Genomic DNA, 24,365 nt, shown 5'->3' on the forward strand with positions numbered 1-24,365 from the left:
CGGTATTAACTGAAAGGAAGGGGATGTCGATGGGGGGGCGTAGGCAGTGACTCTTGGGGTTTCAGCTCTGGTCAAAGCACCCAGAGTAGGATGGTCGTTCCTGCGAAGGGAGTTAGGTGTGTTGGCCTGTTGTGATTTGTGGTTTCTGGAAGGGTTTACTTGATATGGTCTTGGACATGTAGCTGAAGAATGTCCCTTTTGGCTACATCTCCAACAGAACATGGGAGGGGTCTTGGCTGGAGACTCTGGCTGTTGTTGATGGTCTGGCTTGGGTAACGGTTTGGGTGTCTGTTTCTTTCTCTGTTCATATTGCTGTTGGCATTCTCTGTCCTTCTCAAACTGCTGTCCCAGGCGAACCAGTCCATCAACAGTGGTGACTCTTTCTCTGAGTTGACTGGCTAGTAGTGGGTTGATGTTCTTCAAGATCAATTTAATGACCTCTTCCTCCTCAATACCAGGTTTCCACCTTCTGCACAGGGAGTGGTAACCATATGCAAAGTCACGGATACTCTCTTTCTCTCTTTGCACTCGATTCCTGACTCTGTCTGCCAGCTCATCTGTGTAGTCCTCAGACAGAAATGCAGAGGAAAACTTGGCCTCAAAGTCAGCCCAGGAGGTAGTGGTGAGACGTGCCACATCCCACCAGTCTCGAGCTGTCCCATGCAACACATTCCTCAATGTGGCAAGGAGTTCTTCGTCAGCCAGGGGATTGAGGGCAAGAAAGTCACGACATCTTTCCAGATACATTAGCGGATCAGGACTGTCATCCTTTTTCCCAAAGGTGGGAAATTGCAATTTAATGGGCATCGCCCCCACATGACGTCTAATCAAATCACCATGAACAAAAGAGCTAGGAGGGATTGAGGAAGTAGAGGGTGAGGGAGTTATCGGACCATGAAAATGAACACCAGGATGCATGGTGGATTGCATCCTGTAAGGGGTGGCTGCAGCATGGCCTTGTCTTAGCTGTTCTGAGGTGCCAGCTTGGCCCTCAGTGGTCTGAACAGAAGTGGACACCAGAGAAGCTCTATGCAAGGAGTTGTGCCTAATGGAGGCCATGTCAACCGACACGTCATCCAACATTTTAACACAATTAGAGAGCTCTTTCTGCAAGTGGTCTACAGTGTTAACCAGAGGAGAAAAAACAGAATTAACGTCCTTGAGGACCTCAGTGTGATGATGTTGCAGGCGCCACTGGAGAGTGGCAGTGAGTTGGGTTTGTTGGTAGTCAAACTGCCTGTCCATAGCACCAGTAACATCCCGTCTTCCACTCTCACTGAGCTCTGTCAGCGTGTGGGTTAGAGTGCTAAGTGAGTTTCTGAATTCCATGGCACTCTGTTGTTGCTCTTCACTCAGACATTTGAATTTATGGTGGATTAAAGTTTGGAGATGTTGTTGAGTCCGACGAATATCAAGGATGTCACCTTGAAGTTGTAAGACTACCACCTCTGGAGATAAACCAGACAATGGAGGAAGGTTGGGCGTCAGAGGGAGGGCTAGCTCAGTACTTCCACACAGATCCATGTCAATAAGGGAGTAGCTGGTTAGACCTCCTGTGGCCTGTGGTCCAGACAGAGCATTCAGATTCCCAGGGCTCTGGCCCAAATCAACTCCATTAACATTATGATTTGTATTGTCGGCTCGATGGTCAGAATGGCCCTGTGTATTCCCATTGACAGGTATGATATGGATGAGCACATTTTCTTGGGGTGAATCCATTGTTTTAATTCCACACAAAAGATTTGCTTTGGTTATTTCTCAATGTTGAGGTCCCATCTGGGGTGCCATTTTTTTATGTAACGGTTTTGACTTGAGGTTATAATTTATAGGGGTGCCAGGTAGGTTGTGCCTACCAGAGAAAATATTAGTTTCTCCTTTTAGTTTGATAGGGAATGAGTCCCATCTGGTCCGTCAAGTCTACACCAATACAAAGGACTCATGTAAATGTCAGGATGGAAATACACTTTTCATGAACCCTTAAAACAATGGAAATAACTTCAAAACAACTGTATTCTTTTGCGTGGATGTATTAACATAAATGATCACACACAACAATATAACAATAAGGAGCTTTAAACAGCTCTGGTTACTTCAGAAATGTCCTGTACCTCGGGCCTAAAAAGAGTCCAGCCCGGTAAACATGTTCAGGGAACTCAACTGACCTTAGTCACGCAATGTTTGTCCGTCATACAGTGTAGCGTAAACCCAGTGTCCATCATACAATGAAAATAACAAATATTTTACCACACATTTCAATAAATCCTCAACTACAACTAACTACATAAATCATCACAGTATACATCACACCCAAAACAAATGAAATACCGTATACAAAAAAGGTTATAGTCAGTCAGTCAGTCAGAGAATCCAATCCGCCGACAGATCTCCAGCGGAAAAAGGACACGAAAACCAACGGAGAGGTGTAGTCCACAGACGCAAAGAGTGGATCCGATCCTGGGTAGATTTTGTATTAGGCTACACAAAGCACACTTTTACAGCAACACATCAAACGGAAGAGAGAAGCTTCAGAACTGAGGGTTGAACACATCCTCATTCATGTTTCCATCACAACTCCACTTTTGCGCAGCTGATGCTGGCTATTTAATTGGGAATTAAAGGGGAAGCACCCTAGTGGAAGGAGAAGCACTATTTAATTAAGAATTAAAGGGGAAGCGCTCTATTTGAAGGAGAAGCACTGAGACGGTTCAGAAACATTCAGGGCCGTCACAATATGAACTAACATGCTATAGAGCAAACAACACAATTATCACAACACACAGGTTGTAATATAGCTCTTTGGGGGGGGGCTTGGCTTCCCCAGTGATTTTACCTACACACTGCTACTGGACAGGTCAAGGAAGACAATGCTTGCAAATTGATTTATATTTTGGGAATATTGATAAGTGTCAGTTGGGACATCGAGTACGCATCGTCTCAATGCTCATTTTGGCCAAAACACCTTCGGACTCTAATTATCAATATCGAACACAACAGCAAGTGGCCACTCGATAAAGGGCCTAATCCAAGTGTTCGGTTTGAGATTCAGTCTACTGCGGTACATAGAACTTCATTGCCCCCTAGCGCTCATACGCAATAGGAACATATTCTGCACTGTGAATTCATGTGGAATTTTATACTTTTTCTTCGAGTTTTAATGTAAAACCGGCTGTTTAATAGTTAGGGAAATGTTTACATTTGTCACATCCCTAGTGAAGGTGGGGGGAGGGGGGGTCATTTGTGCGTGTGTGTGACTACGTGTGTGTGCGCGCGTGTATGGTCGTGTGCATGTCTCTGTGTCTCTATACCTCAAGATGGTACAGTAAATTCACCTTTGACCTCTTTGTCTCTTCCCTAAACAGTCATGAAGTCAGGAGGAACTCAACTGAAGCTCATCATGACCTTCCATAACTACGGACAGGCGCTGTTCAAGCCCATGAAGTAAGTACCAATCGTTTGTATAAAATGTACAAGAAGGATCAAGGATGACATCTACCTGACATCTACCTGACATCTCTTTGAGTAGTGTCTGTAGTGTCTGTAATGTCTGTAGTGTCTGTAATGTCTGTAGTGTATGTGGTGTCGGTGGTGTCTGTGGTGTCTGTGGTGTCTGTGGTGCCGGTGGCGCCTGTAACGTATGTGGTGTCGGTGGTGTCTGTAGTGTCTGTGGTGCCTGTAGTGTACGTGGTGTCGGTGGGGTATGTGGTGTCTGTGGTGCCGGTGGCGTCTGTAGCGTATGTGGTGTCGGTGGTGTCTGTAGTGTCTGTGGTGTATGTGGTGTCTGTGGTGCCGGTGGAGTCTGTAGTGTCTGTTGTGCCTGTGGCGTCTGTAGCGTATGTAGTGTCTGTAGCGTCTGTAGTGTCTATGGCGCCTGAAGTGTATGTGGTGCCTGTGGTGCATGTAGTGTCTGTGGTGTCTGTGGTGTCTGTGGCGTATGTAGTGTTTGTGGTGTCTGTAGTGTCTGTGGTGTCTGTGGTGTCTGTGGTGTCTGTGGTGTCTGTGGCGTATGTAGTGTCTGTAGTGTCAGTGGTGTCTGTAGTGTCTGTGGCAGATTAAATACGTTGACAAACTTAAAGACCTTGAAGCCTCCGTTCTATCATCCATTTATGAACGTTCATGATATCATAATATATCACGTTTGCCTATTTATGTCCTATGTATGTCCTAATGATGCCCTATCTATGTCCAATATAATACTATTTATGTCCTATTTATGCCCTGTTATGTCCTATTTATGCCCTATTTATGCCCTATTTATGTCCTATTTATACCCTATTTGTGCTAAGAAAGGCCACCATTTACTTTGCTTCTTTTACTCTTTACTCTTTTAACACCAACATACTATATCGTACTCCCTGATGTGCTTGATCAAATAAAGAAATTAACAAAGTGCTACCTAAAAATCAAACATTTTATTTCAGGGAAAAACAATCAGAATAAATGCTAGACATTTCAACTGCTGCGCTCATGACTGGTTAGGATCCATCATTTATTTTCTGTCTGATCTTTTCTAGTGGGGAATGATCAGTCTGTTTTCAATGAATTAATGAATTAACATCAACAGGCTTGCGTGTTAATTAAAAAGATAACCCAGAGCCGTCACACCAAGCTCTTGGGGGAGACATTTTGCCAGCATAAGCACGGCACATAAAAACCATCCAGCTGAGATATTATGCCCAGTGAAATCCCCCACCGTTAAAACAGACAGTGTGTGTGTGTGTGTGTGTGTGTGTGGTGTGTGTTGTGTCTTGGCTAACTCGCCTGTGATCAAACAGTAATTGCTCAAGAGCCCACTTTGACATATTGGATGCTGGCGTTTCCGACTGAATTGAACCACAGTGGAGAGAGAGAGAGAGAGAGAGAGAGAGAGAGAGAGAGAGAGAAAGAGAGAGAGAGAGAGAGAGAGAGGGAGAGGGAGAGGGAGAGAGAGAGAGAGAGAGAGAGTGCAAGCAAGCTGCCTCTTGTTCATTGCAGGTGCGATGTTGTGGTGACCCATAGAGGTTTAATAAGTAATCACACTTTTCTGTTAGCTAAACTCCAATGCTTACTTTGATGTTGAATAAATACAAATAAAGACTACAACAAAGGCTATGGTTTAAGATTATGTGGTACTTTGTAACAAAGTGAGCTTGCATACTCCAAGTCCACTTACCCACATTAAAATTAAGCTGATTCACGACTCAGGCTTTTCCCTCTGTGTTTAGTTCCTATTTCTGAATGCCTGTAAACGAGACAATGTCTAGAATTCATCTTTCAGAGGTTCCAATAGTGTTTGCAGAAATATGTATGATTCTGTGATGTCCCTGAGCCCCACAGACAGCTGGGGAGGCAGGACAGACTGAGGCTGTCTCGCTGTGTGTGTGTGTGTGTGTGTGTGTGTGTGTGTGTGTGTGTGTGTGTGTGTGTGTGTGTGTGTGTGTGTGTGTGTGTGTGTGTGTGTGTGTGTGTGTGTGTGTGTGTGTGTGTTGACTGGCAGTTGTGCCTCAGCACGTGTCAATGTTCACACTGTTAACATGCAGAGTTACTGCCCTGGCTGTCTCCTCGTATCATGTCTCCTCATATCATTCAGCAAGTCCTGCCGAGCATACAGCTAATTTGGCCTGGTTAGCTTTGGGATAGCTTTGCGTTAGCTTAAGGGTTAACTATGGGTTAGCTTTGGGCTAGCTTTAGGCTGCCTTTAGGTTAGCTTTGGGCTGGCATTAGGCTGATTATGGGCTAGCTTTGAGCTAGACCTGCTTGGCTGGCTTTGGGCAACCTATGGTCATTAGATTGGCAGGTTAGCATCATGCACCTCAACCAAACCCGGGTGTTTCTTGCATGTGAGAAAATAATGTGAAATAGTAGAAAGCCAGCTGCACTTGGGGTGTTTGAAATACAGTATATTGAATGATGATAGTCATTGGGGTGTTTGAAATACAGTATATTGAATGATGATAGTCATTGGGGTGTTTGAAATACAGTATATTGAATGATGATAGTCATTGGGGTGTTTGAAATACAGTATATTGAATGATGATAGTCATTGGGGTGTTTGAAATACAGTATATTGAATGATGATAGTCATTGGGGTGTTTGAAATACAGTATATTGAATGATGATAGTCATTGGCCATAGCAGCTCATGTAGAAAAACACATTTGAGTGTCACACCACAGTAACATCTTGTTTTTCATCAGATACGTAGTCTTTAGTCTAGCTATGAGATGAGACATAGTTTTCAGTTGTCTTTCATTTAATGATGTGTTATTAACCTGAAATCTCCTAATGACATGTCTGAGATTGCACTAGACTTCTTATTAGTCTGAGGGATGAACTTGAGTGGAATGATGGGTGTCTGTGGTGCAACAGGTACCGTTTAAAGTTCCTCACAGGACAGATGGTTACTGATGATACTGAAAGACGGAGTAAGAATGTAGAATGTACAGGTAACTGCCCATGTAAAGGAAGCACCACCATAAAGTGTTTTAATAGGGCGTTGGGCGTTGGGCCACCACGAGCCGCCAGAACAGCTTCAATGCTTGCATTTGTTGATGATGGTAAAACATGCTCCAGAATCTCCCATAAGCGTTCATTTGTGTTGAGATCTGGTAACTGAGACACACACACACACACACACACACACACACACACACACACACACAAACACACACACACACACACACACACACACACACACACACACACACACACACACACACACACACACACACACCCTTTAAACCCCCTGTGCTTCTCTGAGACCCCTCTTTCAAAGTCACAGAGATCTCTTCTTCTAGCCATGGTAGCCAAAATAAAGGCCATTTTTATACATGACCCTAAGCATGATGGGATGTTAATTGCTTAGTTAACTCAGGAACCACACCTGTGTGGAACTACCTGCTTTCAATACACTTCATATCCTTCAATTACTCAAGTGCTTCCTTTATGTCTATGCTAGATATAGCATACTTTATGTCTATGCTAGATATAGCATCCTTTATGTCTATGCTAGATATAGCATCCTTTATGTCTATGCTAGATATAGCATCCTTTATGTCTATGCTAGATATAGCATCCTTTATGTCTATGCTAGATATAGCAACCATTTATGTTTATGTTCGATATAGCATCCTTTATGTCTATGCTAGATATAGCATCCTTTATGTCTATGCTAGATATAGCATCCTTTATGTCTATGCTAGATATAGCATCCTTTATGTCTATGCTAGATATAGCATCCTTTATGTCTATGCTAGATATAGCATCCATTATGTCTATGCTAGATATAGCATCCTTTATGTCTATGCTAGATATAGCATCCTTTATGTCTATGCTAGATATAGCATCCTTTATGTCTATGCTAGATATAATGAACATGTCTGGAGTGTGTTTTGTTGGGGGGGGGATCACTGATCTTATAGGCAGGGCCAGTTTTTGCTGTATGAGCTCTCAGGAAAGCTCTGAGCTCTAGTTATATGCTATAATTATCTTTTATAACCCAACTGTATGCTACAGATGTGTTCCTTTAATTAGAGCAGGCTTGCCATGGCAGCAACACGATCATGCCACTGCAGCATTTTGAATGGCTGATAATTTGAATTCAAAGTCTAACTAACTAGCTATATGCTATAACTACATGCTACGACTATGGCCCGGAGTTTCCCTGTTCATATGACCGGACCCAGGAAAAACTCCTGGTTCTGTTCATAGGTTCCAATGACATTGACGTGTCTTTGATTCTAAGCTGGACCCGGGTGCTGTAGCTTCAGAGTGTTAGCTAGCTACTGAGCTGTGTGTTGGTCCTCCCCCACCTGTCCTGTTGTGCATCTGGATGTTCACCAGGCATCAAAGCAGCTTCCATGTTGTGTTCCTTTGAGCTTGATTTAAATGTGTCTACCAGCGTGAGGTAGGAGCGAGGTCGGACACGCCAGAACTCTGACACTTTGCCAAACCGCCGACTGCTCCATTTGTAGGGCCTCATAAAAAAGTTAGGACAGCTAAAATATGTGTTTAGATTTTGCGGCGAAGGGTTGAGAACCTCAACAACTAATGCAGCTCACCGCTCAGTGCACGTGGAATGGAGTTCATAAAACCTATTGAGATATCAACTGAATCGATCTCAGCAGTGAGGCCTAGGATGGTCTGGGACACACTTGGAAGACTAAGTGGAGGAATGTTGTTGTGTTCAGATTTCCGATGCCTCGAGAAAAGATTTTCAATGAGTCTTCCAGAGGCGTGCCGGTGGGAGAGATAAGCAAGGGGTCTAAGGGGAGTTCATGCTCACACCCTTGGTAGAGAGCCAACAAGTAGGCCTGCAGGGTGGTTCAGTCAAGGGCTTCATTATCCCACAGACTCACTGTGAAGAGTCCTGGCTCACATAGTACAGAGGAGGAGATCAGATCAGGGAAGGAGAGAGTGAAAGAGAGAGATATGTCTGTAGGAAGGAGGGAGGTGGGAGGTGGGCAAGGCCAGGCAGGGCAGAAGGGGTCAGAGATAGATAGATGGAGGGACACCACATAAGAAAAGGAGGTAGACTAGAGGAGACAGGAACAGAGCTGAAGCCTGATCAGACAGTTGGCTCTGCCCTGGGTCTGTAAGTTGGCAAGAAGAGGGGAAGTGGGTGAGAGCATGGAAGGGCAGAAGGGTTGATTGAAGGGGTATGGAGTGAGGGTATGTAAGGGAGGTCAGAGAAGACGAAGAGACAGAACAGTGATTGTGGCATAGACAGAAAGCAGAGAGGAGCGATGCAGTAGTTGGCACTGGCCACATCTGTGAGCTGGCAGTGCCAGCCGTGGAGGAGGTTTGAGCGCACTGCAGAACAGACGCACTATGCCAGGGCCCATCCACAAGGGTGCCCATCTGCCACGCTGCCTCCCTGCCCTGCCCTGCCCCGAGCCTGGCATCCATCCTGGGCAGTGGGCAGTGGGCACCCATCCTGCGCCAACCGAAGCTGGCATCGCAGATTTGGGCATGGTATACACGCGCTGTAATGTCAAGTTAATTGGATTTGTCAATAGGGAGGAAAGGGAACAACATTGGCGCAGAGAAATGCGATGACAGAATGCAGCTCATCCTCATAGAGGAAACAACAAGCCCTGTGTTTCTTTCTCTTCTATGATTTTCCACAAATAGATATCCGCTCGGTGCTAGGTCAAAATGGTTGACGCACCGAGTGCTGAATAAATAACTCGGGAAACGCTTTGATTTATTGGTTACGGAAAGGCAAAGAAGTGTTTGTTTGGCTTTCGGGCTAGAATCTCGGTGCACAGGGGTGCTTTACACACGTGTCCCGTGTATATATATAGGACCCGTGTGTGTTTGTCCCTTCGCGCTACGCCCATGTATGTATGCGCCTGAGGGAGGTGAGGTAGGAACTCGCTTACAGTATATCTAGTCCACATGAACTCAATGAGAAATAACAAGGCTTCATCTCTCAGCCCTGCGAGGACCCCAATGTGTGTTTGGCAGTGGCCTCTTTACTGCCTGCACTAAAAGGCTGCTGTGTTTTCATCAGCTCAGGCTGTTAATACTTATTTTCCAACCATTAGCTCATACATATAGGACCCCCTCTCTCTCTCTCTTTCTGTCACTCTCTTGTTCTCTCTGTCTGTGTTTTGTCAATCTCTGACTCTGCCCATTGCAACTCACCATAGAGAAGAGGGAGTGGGATGGAGGAAAGAGAGAGAGCGAGAGAGCGAGAGAGAGAGAGATGGAATCCAATTTGATACTCCATCCATCACCCGTAAAGTCTCTGCCCACAGAGAGACAGATTCATCTGGTTGTTTTCCTATGGCCTGATAACATGAGATTGATTATATCAAGTTGATAACTCTTCGTATTGATCTCTGCACATTTTACTACAGAATATCGATCACATTCAATCTTCGTCTTGGTAGTTTCGTGTGGCTGGAATATTTGTACGCTATGTCTGAGTGGATTTTGGTCGTGTTGTATCACGGATCGTAAATCCAACTCCACAGATTGAGCTTGATCCAAATGGCTAAATCCAGAAGTTAAAACGTGCACGACTGCTCCCAATCCGCTGTGGGAAAAGTGGAGGGGAAATGTCTCTCTTTCATGGACAAAAGCCATGAACAATCTACAATTCCCTCTTCTGTATTCAAACCCCCAGCTTAACACAGAGCTGTCCTCTCTGTCTCACGCCCGACATTTTGCGATCCATGTAAAAAGGACAAAAAGAAGGAGGGAGGACCGAGTGTTGAAATGCAGTCTGTTATGTTTTCTCTTTCTTTTCTCTGGAAGTCAAATGAGATGACATGGTTCATTTAACAGGGCCAAGGGAGGACTATAAAAATGCCATTAGTTCACATGAAATGGAGGAGCATTGAGGTGTGTGTGTGTGTGGGCGTGTGTGTGAGCGCATGCACGTGTATGTGTGTGGTTGCACGGACGTGTCTGAGCGGATGGAGCCAGTTACCACGGACAGCTGTCTGCACAGCTGCAGTTCATAAAGCGCGCGCACACACACACACACACACACACACACACACACACACACACACACACACACACACACACACACACACACACACACACACACACACACACACACACACACACACACACACACACACAAAGAACTTTACAAGTGCTGCACCACATGCAGTATTTCACACTATAGGAAATAACCCTCAATCTATAAATCCTAAGAAATCAGCACATTGGGTAGGTCAATATGACTTCTGGTTATGATTGTACAGACGTGTCCTATGTGGTGTGAAATGCCACATTAGTTTGTTTTACGCTCAGATTGATCAACTTTCTGCACCCGATTAGCAGTTAGCAGTTAGCGGTTAGCGGTTAGCAGTTAGCGTTAGCAAACCCTTGGCCGCTCTGTACCTGAATACCAGTTAGTGGTTTGCATTAACCTGATCCTCAGTTAGTTACGGCTACTAGGTTAGCGCTAGCTAACCCTTGGCACGGAGAGGTTCCTGAGCCTCAGCGTCTGATCGTGCAACGCTAGTTACAGTTGGACCTCGCTTGTCACTTTTACTCAATGTATACATCAGGATCCGTCCCCTCGCACTGACAAGTGTGCCTGTTCTCCTCCAGGGAAGCGAGCTGATCATGATGCTGTGTCCATGTGCATCAGGCATCAATTTGTTAGCCCTGGCGCTTCTGATCATGGCTCGGAGAATAGATGAGATCCACATAAATATGTAATTATGAATAAAATAGACAAACATAGATTAATCAGCCTGGAAGCACGGAGGCAAACTGCCAGACATTTGAGTTGGAAATTGTAGAAATGACACAATTCCTGCCTAGAGATAATGAAGAGCTTGGTTGATTCATAATGTAGTCTGTCATGAGCAATAACAGGCTCTCACTGTCTCATATGTCAACTGGTGACAGGTGTCACCTCTGCTTACTACTCAGAGAGATAGGGGGGAGAGAGATAGAAAGGGAGGGAGACATAGAGAGAGGGAGGAGAGAGAGAGAAATGGAGGGAGACAGTGAGAGAGGGGGGGAGAGGGAGAAAGAGAGACAGAGAGAGACTAAAAGAGAGAGAGAGAGAGCGATAGAGAGAGAGAAAGAGGGAACAGAGAGTGAGAACAGAGAAAAATACCAAAAGAGAGACAGATTTATTGCCACGATGAAGCCAAGAAGTAGAATTAATGTGAGTTGACTGTTTCTGTTTTTAACACGTTGGCTGGGAAAGTTGTTATTCTGTTCCTGGTTTCCTGGACAATGTGTTGGAGATCACTCGTCCAATGCGATGAGTGAGTTTGACGTGGTAAGCTGCAGATGATGCAGAGGGCAGTGAAATTCCTTCCAACACACACACACATGTACACACACACGTCCGCACATGCAAATACACACAAACACACACACACACACACACACACACACACACAATCTCCATGGCACCGGCCCTGTGTAACACTTGGAAGACATCTGTTCCACAGCTCAGCTTGAAGTGGGCCAGGCCCAGTTATTCTGCTCGCAGCGAGCAGGTTGAATCCCAAATTGAAACCTATTCCCTATATAGTGCACTACTTTTGATCAGAACCATATGGGCCTTGGTCAAAAGTAGTGCACTATATAGGGAGTAGGGTGCCAATTGGTAAGCAGCTACAGTGTCCAGGATCTCGCTAAAGCCTTCTTTTATTTGACTCTGAAGCTGCTGATCTGATGGAGATGAGGATTGCTCTTCTGAAACGATTTCTCTGCCTTCCTACCTCCCTCTCTTCTTTCATTTTATCTTTCCTCTCTCCTCATCCCTGCTGGCCTCTGTGTTACTGTCTGGGAAGTCAGAACACGGACTGATAACAATTTTGCATTCTCAAACCGACTTAAGCTTTCTGTTTTAGCATGAATACAATACAATTCTCTCTCTCTCTCTCACCTCTATGAAAATGCCTGCATGAGTTGTGTGTGTGCATGCCTCCTTGTGTATGTGTGCATGCGTGTGTTTGCACCCTGTGCGTGTGCTGGTGTTGACAGGAAGTGCGTGTCAAGACCAATCACGGTGAATTGTTCACCTGGGGGAGATCTGAGTGGAAGTGCATAGCTACCCATGTATTAGAACAGTAATGGCCAGCAGTAGGACATTTAGAACATGTCATAATGAGACAGTCATCATCAACCCCATTACATTCAGTATTTAAGTTAGTGTTCAGCACGGCCGTCAACACAACGGCTTCACACCATTTGATATCTCACTCAAATAAAAACGCAGTGCATTTTTTTCACTGATATTGTCAAACACCTAAGGATTTGGTCTTTTTACAACCATGATCTGAATGAATTGTCGGTAGTGTATTTTAGATTCATGCGTATGTGTCGCTCTATAAGAGTTGTAGTGGTCAGACTTCTCACTGTTTGTTCTGTGATGCTGGTCTATGTGAGGCTGCGTGTGTTCACACAAATCTGTGTTACTGTGACACATTTCCATTTAATTTGTCACAAGTGTTCGCATGAGAAGATACGATGTCTGTCTGTGTTGTTATTCATCTCACTGTTATTTTCTATCTGTTTCTCTATCCATCTGTCTATCTATTTTCTCTCCTCTCTCTCCTGTTTCCTCTCTCTCCTCTCTCTCCTGTCTCCTCTCTCTCCTGTCTCCTCTCTCTCCTGTCTCCTCTCTCTCCTCACTCTCCTCTCTCTCCTGTCTCCTCTCTCTCCTCACTCTCCTCTCTCTCCTGTCTCCTCTCTCTCCTCACTCTCCTCTCTCTCCTGTTTCCTCTCTCTCCTATCTCTCCTCACTCTCCTCTCTCTCCTGTCTCCTCTCTCTCCTCACTCTCCTCTCTCTCCTGTCTCCTCTCTCTCCTCTCATTCCTCACTCTCCTCTCTCTCCTGTCTCTCCTGTCTCCTTTCTCTCATCTCTCTCCTGTCACCTCTCTCTCCTCTCTCTCCTCTCTCCCTGTCTGTCTCACCTATCTCCCCTGTCTCTATATCTCCCTCTTTCCCTCTTCTTTCTCTCTCTTATGTGACCCCCCCCATGTCTCTGAGCGAGGAGGTAGTGGTCTATCATCAAACATTCCTTTCCTCGCTGATCTCATCTGTCTGGCTTGGAACATGTGCCTGCCGCTATGCCCGTGTGTCACCCCCAATCTGACAAAACTTCTCTGACATACAGACAGACACGTCTTATTTTAGATTCACGAACCGAAGCCCGGCATTACCCCTCATGCACACCCCCCTACACACACACACACACACACACACACACACACACACACACACACACACACACACACACACACACACACACACACACACACACACACACACACACACACACACATTAGCCTCCTCAGACAGCTCTTCTAAATGTTTTACTAGGTCAGCTCCAGTGGCAGCTACAAGCTCCACGCACTGCCTTCCCAGAATGCTCTCTTGTTGGACTTGTTTATTAGATTTGCAGCGGTACGTTTGATCCTAATCCGGCCCTTCCTTCCTTCCCTCCCTCCCATTCTCTCTCTCTCTCTATGATGTTTTCGGTGGTGCTCTGTGGCATTGTGGGTCTCCACGTCTCAATATGATTACAGCTGATCTGGGATCTGTGGATGAGGCTATGAGTGGCAGGAGTATGAGTGGGTCTCTTATGTAATACACTGATCTGGACGCAGTCAGGGAAGGCAGGGCTCTCAGCATGGGTCACTGGATTATGATATTTCTTGTTCATTACAGTGTGATTTTACAATTTTACAGTTTTAGGTTATAAATAGCCTGATCCCAGAACTGTTTATGCTGTCTTGTAAACAATTATCATATGAGTTGGCTAGACAGCATATACAGATAAGGGACCAGGCTACATACAGTTGAAGTCAGAAGTTTACATACACCTTAGCCAAATACATTTAATCTCAGTTTTTCACAATTCCTGACATTTAATCCTAGTAAAAATTCCCTGTTTTAGGTCAGTTAGGATCACCACTTTATTTTAAGAATGTGAAATGTCAGAATAATAGAAGAGAGAATGATTTATTTCAGCTTTTATTTCTTTCATCACATTCCCTGTGGGTCAGAAGTTTACATACACTCAATTAGTGTTTGGTAGCATTGCCTTCAAATTGTTTAACTTGGGTCAATCGTTTCGGGTAACCTTCCACAAGCTTCCCACATTAAGTTCGGCGAATTTTGGCCCATTCCTCCTGACAGAGCTGGTGTAACTTAGTCAGGTTTTTAGGCCTCCTCGCTCGCACATGCTTCTTCAGTTCTTCCCAGAAATGTTCTATAGGATTGAGGTCAGGGCTTTGTGATGGCCACTCCAATACCTTCACTTTGTTGTCCTTAAGCCATTTTGCCACAACTTTGGAAGTATGCTTGGGGTCATTGTCCATTTGGAAGACCCATTTGCGACCAAACTTTAACTTCCTGACTGATGTCTTGAGATGTTGCTTCAATATATCCACATAATTTCATCCCTCATGATGCCATCTATTTTGTGAAGTGCACCAGTCCTTCCTGCAGCCAAGAACCCCCACAACATGATGCTGCCACCATCGTGCTTCACGGTTGGGATGGTGTTCTTTGGCTTGCAAGCTTCCCCCTTTTTCCTCCAAACATAACAATGGTCATTATGGCCAAACAGTTCTATTTTTGTTTCATCAGACCAGTGGACATTTCTCCAAAAAGTACGACCTTTGTCCCCATGTGCAGTTGCAACCGTAGTTTGCTTTTTTATGGCTTCTTCCTTTCTGAGCGGCCTTCCAGGTTATGTCGATATAGGACTCGTTTTACTGTGGATATAGATACGCTTGTACCTGTTTCCTCCAGCATCTTCACAAGGTCCTTTGCTGTTGTTCTGGGATTGATTCGCACTTTTCGCACCAAAGTACGTTCATCTCTAGGAGACAGAACGTGTCTCCTTCCTGAGTGGTATGACGGCTGCGTGGTCCCATGGTGTTTATACTTGCGTACTATTGTTTGTACAGATGAACGTAGTACCTTCAGGCGTTTGGAAATAGCTCCCAAGGATGAACCAGACTAGAATACAATAGCACCAGCTGGCTTGCCTGTGTTCAGCTCTGTTTATTAGAGAATTCTGCATTCCTTATCTTTACACAACCTTGTTCTATCTCATTTGCTTGGAATGTTACTATTAGGTTGTCACCACAGATGAATAAGGGACATTTGTGAACGTTTGCATCCTGAAAGCCAACTGCCATATTCTCAATCTCTGGAATGCTGAAAGTCCTGTTTCTCTGTGACTGCATCTCAAATTGCACCCTATTCCCTACATAGTGCATCACTTTTGACCAGGGCCCATATGGCTCTACTAAGTAGGAAATACGGTGTCATTTGGGATGCAGACTATAATGCAGTGAGGAATATTGGAGATTCCGGAGAGCTTGTTTTAAGAACAGAGCAAACCAAGAAACCTAAACTCCAGAGTATTCTTCCATCCCGTCGATGTCCACTGAGATAGGTTATTTTGCTTACTTGTGGAAAAATCTCTAAGGCTCGCTAAAATTAAGTACCTTTTTACTGAAAAATGTGTTTTGCTTTTTGTGTATTAATGTGAATATTGATATGTATATTGATGTGTATAGTGTATATTGATGTGTATACAGGGCTCGTCTGTGAAAGAGACCTTGGTCTCAGCATGGCTGCCTATCAAAATGATGGTTAAATAAAACATGCCTTTTAAGAACATTCAAACCTAAAGTTATGAGGAGCCACAGTGTCTGTCTGCTCAAAGCAGGTGGTGAAACAAAAAGTTCAACCCTGCAAGTCTCTTTTTTAACCGCAAGGAATTTCAAAGACTAATTGGCATCTAATTGGTTTGATGAATCTAACATCTATGATTAAGACACTCTTTTTGCAATGTATTTCACCACGGTGGAAAACAACTTAGCCCATGCAAGTCAAATCTTGCCAATGGCCCCGCATTTTCCAAATTCCTTCCTGTCTGTATCCGTATAATCACGTTAATTGTGTTTTTGGCTGCGCATTCAGATTTAGAAAAAACTTTATTTCAAGGCGGTGTTGAGAGAAATCCCACAGTTGTATTTCTTTCGTTTCCTTTAGTGGTGGTGTTTCTTCCTCACAACCTAGCAGGAGGTCTAGGCCCACCCTCCACCAACCCACTCTACAAGACTACATATCATTAAGAAACTACATTTCCCTGTAGGCATCCATTTTGAACGTTTTAGTCATTTAGCAGACACTCTTATCCAGAGAAACTAGGGTTCAGTGCCTTGCTCAAGGGCACATCGACTGATTTTTCGTGGTTTCAAACCAGTGACCTTTTCGGTTACTGGCCCAACGCTCTAACCGCTAGGCTACCTGCCACCCCTTTCACAAACTAAAAATAATGGTTCTTTATTAGTCCAGCTCTGGTGAGACAGACATTTCTCTATTGATCTGCTACCAAAACAACTAGTAATCTATATGACTAACCAACACTTTGCAATGAACAAACAGCACTTTGTCAAAGAGCATTGTGGACAATGAACATGTATACTATAGCATGGGCTTTGTGACAAAAGACAAAGGTTTAAAAGCTTCCATTGTGGGAGCTGGGAACGCCTCACCTCCCTCAGTCTCACTGAGTTCACTCCTTGAACACCACATGACTCCCTGTTCTCTTAAGTCCCCGAACCAGGGGAAGGGAGTAGAAACACGACACAAGAATAGAAGTCATTGTCTCCCAATTAAACCAGAGTCTGTTGCTGGTCCCCTGGGTTCTTTGTGTGTCCAGGATGTAGGAGGGGCCCTTGTGAGCAGGTCTGGTATCGGCTAGGTCAGGGAGGCACCTGAAGGATAGGAACCTGATCCGTGGAGGTTGGGCACCTGGAGGATGGGAACCTGATCCATGGAGGTTGCCTTGCCTTGCCCACCCATTTCCTTTCCACCCCCGCTCTCCCTCCCCTCTGGCTGGGCAGCGGTTCAAACAGAGGAGCCCCTGTGTGCTGGAGGTGGATTCTGGAGGTGGTCTCGCTCTCTCTCTCTCGTCCTTTCTCTCTCTCTCGTTTTCTTTCTCTTGTTCTCTCTCTCGTTTTCTCTCTCTCGTTCTCTCTCTTGTTCTCTCTCGTTCTCTTTCTCTCTCGTTCTCTCTCTCGTACTCTCTCTCATTCTCTCGCTTGTTCTCTCTCTCCCCCGTCTCTCTTTGGTCATGCTGGGTATTGTCCGCAGTGGGACAGGGCCTCGATTCGAGAGATAGGCATGGATAGATATAGCCATGGGGCGTTGAGAATGGGAAAGGGAAGGGAAAGGGGATACCTAGTCAGTTGTATAACTGAATGCTTTCAACTGAAATGTGTCTTTCTCATTTAACCCAACCCCTCTGAATCAGAAAGGTGTGGGGGGCTGCCATAATCGACATCCACATCTTCGGTACCCGGGCAACAGTGGGTTCACTGCCTTGCTCAGGGGCAGAACTACAGATTTTTACCTTCCCAGCTCGGGGATTAGATCCAGCAACCTTTGGTACGGTCTCTCTGTGTCCTTGCTCTGATGGTTAAAGGGGTTGGGGGATTGATTGTGTGTGTGTGGGGGGGGGGGGGGAATAGGATAGGAACAATCTACCCTACTGTGGGATGTGTAGGACTAGTTCTTCTATACCATGATGCATCACACTGTAATGGTGTTATGGGATGATACATTGTCCATGGTATTCATCTCATCTACATCAATAACACTGGAAAGCATAAGGCTGATCCACTGGCTCTCATCACCAGCAGCACATATCCTCAGGGTGCAGTGAGAATGCTATAGGGACCATTACAATGCTATACAGGCCAGTGAATTGTGTACTGTCTTTGGTCTCATTATAATATGTCTAGTAGCATGTACACAGTGGGTAGTTATTATCAGTGGTGTAAAGTATTTATGTAAAAATGTAAGTCGTTTTTTGGGGTATCTGTACTTTACTTTACTATTTATATTTTTGACAACTTTTACTTCACTACATTCCTAAAGAAAACATTCCTTACTCCATACATTTTCCCTGACACCCAAAAGTATTTGTTACATTTTGAATGCTTTGCAGGACAGGAAAATGGTTCAATTCACACACTCAAGAGAACATCCCTGGTCCCCCCTACTGGCTCTTATCTGGTGGACTCACTAAATACAAATGCTTCATTTGTAAATTATGTCTGAGTGTTGGAGTGTGCCCCTAGTTATCAGTAAATAAATAAAAAACAAGACAATTGTGCCGTCTGATTTGCTTAATATAAGGAATTCTAAATAATTTCTACTTTTACTTTTACTTTTGATACTTAAGTACATTTTAGCAATTACATTTACTTTTGATACTTAAGTATATTTAAAACCAAATACTTTTAGACTTTTACTCAAGTAGTATTTTACTGGGTGACTTTCACTTTTACTTGAGTCATTTTGTATTAATAAGGTATCTTTACTTACAAAGTATGACAATTGGGTACTTTTTCCACCACTGGAGCACACAAAAGAAAAGCAGATCTTGGGGATTTGTTTTTGGATGTGCACCCTGCTCTCACCTACAGTAGGCAGATAGAAATCAAGGAATGTCCTTGTCTGCATCCCATATAGCATCCTGTTCTCTCCATGAAATGTCCTTGTCTGCATCCCATATAGCATCCTGTTCTCTCCATGAAATGTCCTTGTCTGCATCCCATATAGCATCCTGTTCCCTCCATGAAATGTCCTTGTCTGCATCCCATATAGCATCCTGTTCCCTACAGGAAATGTCCTTGTCTGCATCCCATATAGCATCCTGTTCCCTCCATGAAATGTCCTTGTCTGCATCCCATATAGCATCCTGTTCCCTCCATGAAATGTCCTTGTCTGCATCCCATATAGCATCCTGTCTCTCCATGAAATGTCCTTGTCTGCATCCCATATAGCATCCTGTTCCCTCCATGAAATGTCCTTGTCTGCATCCCATATAGCATCCTGTTCCCAACATTAAATGTCCTTGTCTGGATCCCATATAGCATCCTGTTCCCTCCATGAAATGTCCTTGTCTGCATCCCATATAGCATCCTGTTCCCTCCATGAAATGTCCTTGTCTGCATCCCATATAGCATCCTGTTCCCTACATGGTGTATTAGTTTTGAACAGGGCCCATAGTACAACATTTGTGACACATCCCTTGAGTGTGGTGATGCTGGACTATGGCCAGTATGCTCAACCCTTACACAGGAATAAACACAGCCCCCAAGATGTTTTTCCAACTGCTTCCCCACTTCCACCACCACCATCGCCCACTCTCTGACCACAATGACATGTTGAACCCGCCATTTAGCAGTTGATGCATGTGTTTCATTTAGGACTTGTCCTTATAAACCACTTTCAGAATAACAAGGATGTTGACAGATCTAAATCAGAAAACTGAAAGTTGGGGAAAAACACAGTACAAACACAAACACTCTTGATTTGAGACCTCAAACTCAAATCCATTTACAAAAATACTTTTAGCAAAATGGTGTTATGAGTTGCAGAATTTTGCTAATTTTCCCCAAATTCACAGGTTTTCCAGAAATCCTGTTTGGAGGATTCCAGTTTCTCTAGTAATCTGTAGGGAACCCTTGAGTTGACTGTAGTTTCACACTGGAGCTGAGTCTGTGCAGTCTATTTATTAGGACGCTAAATAAAAGACAGAGCTCTTAAATCACCACAATTCTGTCATCACTCATGCACCGCCGGTAAATGGCATTTTAATGAGTCTCACGTTGGATTAATTAAAGGGAAAATGGCAGACGTGTCTATAAACCCCACGGAGCAGCACTCACGGGATGCTGTTGTTGTTTTGGGAGAGGGAGCTAGAGTCCAAAATAAACTGCCACTGCTGAGTGCCAAGCCCTTCGCTCACTGCTACTGCCATTGTTGTGGATGTTTATCTGTTTGACTGTTTTTGTGGTACGTCCAGGTCCTTTAAGTAGAAACAGAGAGGAGAGAGAAGGAGAGAAGAGAGAAGGAGAAGAGAGAAGGAGAGGAGAGAAGAGGAGAGGAGAGAGGAGAGAGAAGGAAAGGAGAGAAGGAGAGAGGAGAGGAAAGAGAAGGAGAAGAGAGGAGAGAGAAGGAGAGGAGAGAGGAGAGAGAAGGAAAGGAGAGAGAAGGAGAGGAGAGGCGAGGCGAGAGAGGAGCGAGAAGGAGAGTAGAGTGAAGGAGAGAGAAGGAGAGGAGAGAGAAGGAGAGTAGAGTGAAGGAGAAGAGAGGAAAAGAGGAGAGAAGAAGCAGGAGGGCCAGTGGTACTCCTTTGTCTAAGGAGAGGGAGACAGAGAGGGAGAGCGATTAGGGTCATGGAGAGCTGGACTCCTACCTAGTGACCCTAGCTGACTGACCAGGCTTTGGAATTGCCAGCCAGAGCCCACACATGCCAGACAGCTGGGACTCTAGAACAAATGGAGAAACAGTTAAGAGAGCTGAGAGAACTGTGGAAAGAAAGAGAAGAGAGAGATACATTTGAACTCTTTAAGATAGAAAGAGCAGAGATATACAAATCACATTTTAGTTGTCATAATGCCTTGTAAATAACAGGTGTAGACTAACAATGAAATGCTTACATACATGTCATTTCCAACAATGCAGAGTTAAAGATAAAGATGAAAAAAATATATTAAAAAGATTGAAATAATGACACAAGGAATAAATACACAGCGAATAACGAATAACAATAATGAGTAAAAAAACATGGCTATATGCAGGGAGTTCTGGAGGAGAAAGAGGTGCTGGCTAGCGGAGTAGAACACTTGAAAAAGAAAAGGAGTGCCTCACTCTAGGAGAACGTTTCCACAGACAAGCTGTCTTCATCAGGGTATAATGACAAACACGGCGGGTCACTAGAATACATAGTGTCAAAGGACACATACAGGTGTCTGTAATCATGGCCGGGTGTTGCTTGATATCAATCAAATCAATAAAATGTATTTATAAAGCTCTTTTTCATTGATATCATTGGTTAATTTACAGATATAAGTAGAACATATAAAAAACAGAAATGGACAGCATACGATCATAGATACAATTTGGCTACATTGGCCTACAAATACAATGCAATATACATTGAGTACCAGTACAGAGTCAATGTACATGGGTCCAAGGTAATTGAGGTGGCTATGGACATACTGTATAGGTAGGGGTAAAGTGGCAAGGCAACAGTTAGGTAGCCTGCCTACTGTACTGTAGGCTATTATCTCTGTTTTCAGAGAGAGAGAGAGAGACAGAGAGGGTGTGAGAGAGAGAGAGAGAGAGAGAGAGAGTGTGAGTGAGTGAGTGAGTGAGTGAGTGAGTGAGTGAGTGAGTGAGTGAGTGAGTGAGTGAGTGAGTGAGTGAGTGAGTGAGTGAGTGAGTGAGTGAGAAAGAGATAGAGATAGAGATAGAGAGACAGACGGTAAATTGGAGGAACCAAACTTCTCATTAGGTCAAACTAATGGATGACACGTCTTCTCCAGATATGAACCCACACAGATGGAGGATAATAATGAAGGCTCAAATGTTTAGTCACGACCCAATTAATTGCACTATGTAGACACACACACACACACACACACACACACACACACACACACACACACACACACACACACACACACACACACACACACACACACACACACACACACACACACATACACACAGACACACACACACACACAGACACACACACACACACACACACACACACACAAATGGTCTCAATCTTCTGCTTAGTCATGGAAATAATTGCCTGCCTGAAATGAACATATTTGCTCTAATTTAGTACTGCACTGTTGTCGGACAAATACTTTGACCATCATTGAATACATTCTTAATGATCACTGGACTCTACACCAGAGGCTCTGCTCAGTGGGTTTCAAGAGGCTCTTTCGAAGAACCTTTTCACAGAAATGTTTGATCGCACTCCAACACTGGGCCTTATTGGATCTTGGCATGTCTTCCCACAACCCTCCCTTTCCCTCTTAGCGGCTCACTTTCTATCGGACCTGCCTGCCAAGTTCCACCGTGAGACCTGCCTTGAGTTGTCGGAAGAAAGAGAACCTGATATTAGATTTAAAAACATTAAAAACCCACGTTTGTTTTCCCTGGTTGGAGATTGGAGCCCTTGCGACCCCAATATAATGTAATTAGGGTTGAAGGTTAGTTACCAGTGCAGTCTTGACGCATGTATATCCTTAGCAACTTTGTCAGTTGGCCAAAGAAAAAGTGCTCTCCCCACACTTTGTATCCAGAAGTACATTGTAAGTGTTTTTTTTCTACGTTTCTTTCAACCTTGCTTAAACACAGATGCCAGAGAGAGAGAGAGAGAGAGAGAGAGAGTTGTATTCCAACTTTTTTGTTTACCCACTGACAAGCTCAAGCCAGGGAGGAACGTTCTGCTAACCCTGCAGTTTCATGACACGTTCACATACACTTTTTCTCTTCAGCTTCTAGCTCACAGACCTACAGTATGTGGTGCTGCTGAATACTAGAAGGCTCAATATATAAAAAGGAGCAGACTGCATCCCAAATGGTACCCTATTCCCTACTTTTGCCCAGGGCCCATAGGGCATTTATAGTGCATTCGGAAAGTATTGAGATCCCTTGACTTTTTCCACATTTTGTTACATTACAGTCTTATTCTAAAATGGATTGAATTGTTTTTTCCCTCATCAATCTACACACAATACCACATAATGACAAAACCAAAATAGGTTTTTAGAATTTTTAAATAAAAATAAAATAATGAAATATTACATTTACATAAGTATTCAGACCCTTTACTCAGCTATTTTCAGGTCTCTCCAGAGATGTTTGATCGGATTCAAGTCCGGGCTCTGACTGGGCCACTCAAGGACATTCAGAGACTCGTTCCGAAGCCACCCCTGCGTTGACTTGGCTGTGTGCTTAGGGTTGTTGTCCTGTTGGAAGGTGAACCTCCGGAGCAGGTTTTCATCAAGGATCTCTCTGTACTTTGCTCTGTTCATCTTTCCAACAATCCTGACTAGTCTCCTAGTCCCTGCCGCTGAAAAACATCCCCACAGCATGATGCTGCCACCACCATGCTTCACCGTAGGGATGGTGCCAGGTTTCCTCCAGACATGACGTTCAATCTTGGTTTCATCAGACCAGAGAATCTTGTTTCTCATGGTTTGAGAGTTCTTTAGGTGCCTTTTGTCAAACTCCAAGTGGGCTGTCATGTGCCTTTTACTGAGGAGTGGCTTCCGTCTGGCCACTCTACCATATAGGCCTGATTGGTGGAGTGCGGCAGAAGTGGTTTGTCCTTCTGGAAGGTTCTCCCATCTCCACAGTGAAACTCTGGAGCTCTGTCAGAGTAACCATTGGGTTCTTGGACACCTCCATTACCAAGGCCCTTCTCCCTCGATTGCTCAGTTTGGCCGGGCAACCAGGTCTAGGAAGAGTCTTGGTGGTTCCAAACTTCTTCCATTAAAAAATGGAGGCCACTGTGTTCTTGGGGACCTTTAATGCTGCAGAATTGTTTTGGTATCCTTCCCCAGACCTGTGCCTCAACACAATCCTGTCTCTGAGCTCTACGGACAATTCCTTCGACCTCATGGCTTGGTTTTTGCTCTGACATGCACTGTCGAACCTTATATAGACAGGTGTGTGCCATGTCCAATCAATTGAATTTACCACAGGTGGAATCCAATCAAGTTGTAGAAACATCTCAAGGATGATCAATGGAAACAGGATGCACTTGAGCTCAATAGCAAAGGGTCTGAATACTTATATAAATAAGGCATTTCTGTTAAAATAAATATATAAATTAGCAAAAAATTCTTAAAACCTGTTTTCACTTTCTCATTATGGGGTATTGTGTTTAGATTGATGAGGAAAAAGTTTATGTAATCCGTTTTAGAATAAGGCTGTAAAATAACAAAATGTGGAAAAAGGGAAGGTGTCTGAATATTTTCCCGAATGCACACATACCATGGCCCATAGGGCTCTTGTCAATAGTGTAATATATGGTAGGTATAGTAGGGGGTC

At 44.2% G+C, this 24,365-nt stretch overlaps 1 pseudogene; it reads left to right on the forward strand.

Annotated features, from left to right (window-relative positions):
* LOC115205746 (extracellular serine/threonine protein kinase FAM20C-like) overlaps window positions 1-24,365 on the forward strand; it is a 67,789-nt pseudogene that overhangs the window by 14,107 nt on the left and 29,317 nt on the right.

The sequence above is a fragment of the Salmo trutta genome, chromosome 1, assembly GCF_901001165.1.
Source record: "Salmo trutta chromosome 1, fSalTru1.1, whole genome shotgun sequence".
NCBI lineage: Eukaryota > Metazoa > Chordata > Actinopteri > Salmoniformes > Salmonidae > Salmo > Salmo trutta.